The sequence below is a fragment of the Atta cephalotes genome (genome assembly GCF_000143395.1).
Source record: "Atta cephalotes unplaced genomic scaffold scaffold00008, whole genome shotgun sequence".
Classification (NCBI taxonomy): domain Eukaryota; kingdom Metazoa; phylum Arthropoda; class Insecta; order Hymenoptera; family Formicidae; genus Atta; species Atta cephalotes.
Genome location: NW_012130072.1, coordinates 4441620 through 4445152, shown reverse-complemented (window position 1 = coordinate 4445152; position 3533 = coordinate 4441620). Strand labels below are relative to the sequence as shown.

At 28.6% G+C, this 3533-nt stretch overlaps 1 pseudogene; it reads right to left on the bottom strand.

The window, feature by feature from the left end:
• The window catches only part of LOC105627255, a 6003-nt pseudogene extending 2933 nt beyond the window's left edge, over window positions 1-3070 (bottom strand).
• Between the last annotated feature and the right edge of the window lie 463 nt (window positions 3071-3533).

Genomic DNA, 3533 nt, shown 5'->3' with positions numbered 1-3533 from the left:
GTTAGTATTAGTACTAGTAGTAGTAGTATAGTAGTAGTAGTAGTGTAGTAGTAGTGTGTAGTGTAGTGTGTGTGTAGTGTGTGTGTGTGTGTGTGTGTGTGTGTGTGTGTGTGTGTGTGTGTGTGTGTGTGTGTGTGTGTGTGTGTGTGTGTGTGTGTGTGTACAAATATAAGAAGATTAATAAGGATCCAAGATATATTGCAATACTCAAGATATTTTAAAATCTGTTCCACTTTAATGCATTCGAGAGGATCGAAATGGATCTAAAATCTCATATTTTGTTTTATATTTATCGGGAATGCTTTTTCAAAGAATATGTTTTTATATAAATCTAAATGCATGTCACATAAAGCTGTAACTACAGTTTTAATAAACATACATATTTGCTTAGACTTCATTAATTTTATTATTTTGATTCATCATCATTTTGATTCATATGGAATAAAAATAAATGTTTTAGCAACAAACTTTAATCTATTCGTAATTAACTATTAAATTTTTCTTATTTATGGTTTGCATTTAACAAGTTCTGTCAATTTGATTATTTTAATAAACTACTAAATAAACACGTAAATTCAAAATAAATAACTCGAAAATATTTATGTTGCGTATTTATTTGCATCCAAACACGAATAAAGAGCATTGCATCAAGAATTTGTTCTCCTGTACATTCGTGAACACTTATAAACAGAACAGGATGTATAATAAATATAACGTTTGATGTCGCATAAATTTTTTATTCTCCCCAAGCATACATATTTATTGTTATTAACGCATCTAAAATAAATCCCGCATCGTATATTCCAGTCGCTATGAAGGCATTAAGGAATTGAAAGACGAGAAACATGTAATAATTCACAGAGAAGGAATGTATCAAACCATTAACTCCAGATAAAGCCGTCGCCATCGTTAAAACGACTCATCTCTCATATCTGGAAATAAAATTGTGAACGTGGACTCACAGATGTGCATTCACAGATTTATATAGACTAGACTGCTCATTTCGATTATTTTGTACATGATAGAAAGAGACTAACGTCATCCTTTACAAGTTACATTGTCGTTTAACAGTTAATTTAATGTAAATATAAATATTCTAGATTTTGTTATACATAATAGCTAATTATGTATAATAATATGATTATAAATTTATATGATTATTATAAATTTATATGATTATTATAAATTAGTCATAATATAATAAAATTTAAATTTATCTTTTACTTTAAAAAATTTATTTTAAATGAAATTAAGATTTTAAAGATAATTTTTTAAGAGTTTACTTAAGAAATTTTGAGGTAATTTAAAGTGTAATATTCTATTAAAGTAATCTAAAAACTTTAAGACTGACTTTAAAATAATTTTAGAAAAATTAAAGGTTTTATTATTTTCATTTTAAAATTCTTAAAGTGCTTAAAGTATAAGGTAAAGTAAATTTAAAACTCGCTCGTGAATATGTGATATTGCTATCAGATGGACATGGTAGTGCATCTTTTCGTTAAAAAAAAAATGTATATACAGTGAGAGCAAAATGTATTCATACAAGAAAATTTGTTATAAAAAAAAGTCTTATTTGAAGAAAATAAACATTAATTTTATACAATGAATATATTTCTGTTCTGTTCTAACATAAACAAATGAGCTTCGCATGTATTACTGATTTTAAAAGCTAAATTTTTCATCTGTACGAATACTTGTTGAGCATTCAAACAATCCAATTTTTAATTTTCGCTTATTTTTCGGATGATATATTTTATATAATTAATACACATCTTTTTGATATATATAGTTTTAAGAAACATACAGTCTATTTTATTCTTTATGAATAAATTATTAATTATCCAAGAAATGATCATTAATTAAACATCGAATCGATGTCAAATTGATGTTGAAATCATCATATTTATATCGATTTGGCATCAATGCCTCATTTCTCGCTGGATAATATTTAAAAATAAAATTTAAAAAAAAATATTTTCTATGTACGAATACTTTTTGCACTCACTGTATATACATATTTGTACACTGTATATACATATTGTTCTCTCACCTGTCAGATATGTATCCAGTGAATATTAAACCAATAGTTTGACCAATATTTTGTATTGTACCCACTAACGTGAGTTTCCATTGATTATCATCGCAAGTAAAACCCCACTACATTGAAATAAGTGAAGAAAGAAAGGAAGAAGAAAATCAATCTGCCGCTAATCTCGGCGAGTTTAAAAATACTTTAAAAATACGCCTTAATTACTGCAAGTCACATTACCTCGTTGAGTATCGTGTACTCATTCGGATCGTAAATCCAAGAATCACAGTCGCGAGTGACGTTGGTGAACGATGTTTCTGTACATGTGCCTAGGTCATTATCATTTCGTACTACGTAACGTGTGCAACGAGAAATGACTCCATTGATTTTTGGCGCGGAAGCATTCAGCCATGGCGATTCGAACGTCGTGTTCTCTGCATGCTCGCATTCCGGCACTGAACATCTACATTTAAAATTTAAACAATTGCTTTTTTCTTCCTAAATTTTTTTTTAATCACAAATAAAAGTTTGACATTGTCTCAAATAGGTTTATTTTACGCGTACCTGTATTTAACTTCGCTCGTAATAAACATGTAAGAAAACGCAAATGCTGCCGTTAGCATCAATGTTATGCCAATGAATGCGAATATCACTATCTGATAAAGTCCGAATTTTTTTCTATATCGTTCTTTATTGATTGATTATTTGTAGCTTCTATAAAAATGAATAAAAATTCTGTTATATAATCTGTGCTTCTCGATTAAGAAATCATAACAGGAAAAATTACATTAAGTCATGTTATGTTAAACATAATATTATTTTTTTGATATATTATTTTGATATATTATTTTGATATATCAATCAAATATAATATCGATTTACATAATAAAAAATATTTTATGATATTTTGTTTAAGATCATTCTTCTAATACATATATCGCTTTTGCATTATTACGATTATGTTAATTGTGAATTCATACCATTTTCCAGTCTCGACTGTGGATCAACCTCGTTCCTTCTTAATAAGCAACACAGCCGCATGATATAGTCTTGTAAGCTGTAATCATATTCGCAATTTATACTATTATTTGACAAAAATCAATCCGTCATTGCGGCAGCCGATCAAATACAATATGGCGCTTTATGTTTCAAATTTCTTGGGAACATCACGAATAAAAAATAATGTCAATCGCGTCAGACTTTAAAGCGGACATTATATTAAAAAATGGAATCAGTTTACCACGCAAAGATAATTACAGGAAGCTTTTTCTCATAAAAAACAGAAAAAATGGAAAAAATGAGAGAGGGAAGGAAGGAGGGAAGGAGGAAGGGAAGAGAGAGAGAGAGAGAGAGAGAGAGAGAGAGAGAGAGAGAGAGAGAGAGAGAGAGAGAGAGAGAGAGAGAGAGAGAGAGAGAGAGAGAGAGAGAGAGAGAGTAGAGTAGTAAGTAAGTAAATTAAGTTAGTAAGTTAAGTAAGTTAATAAGTATATATATATATATATAT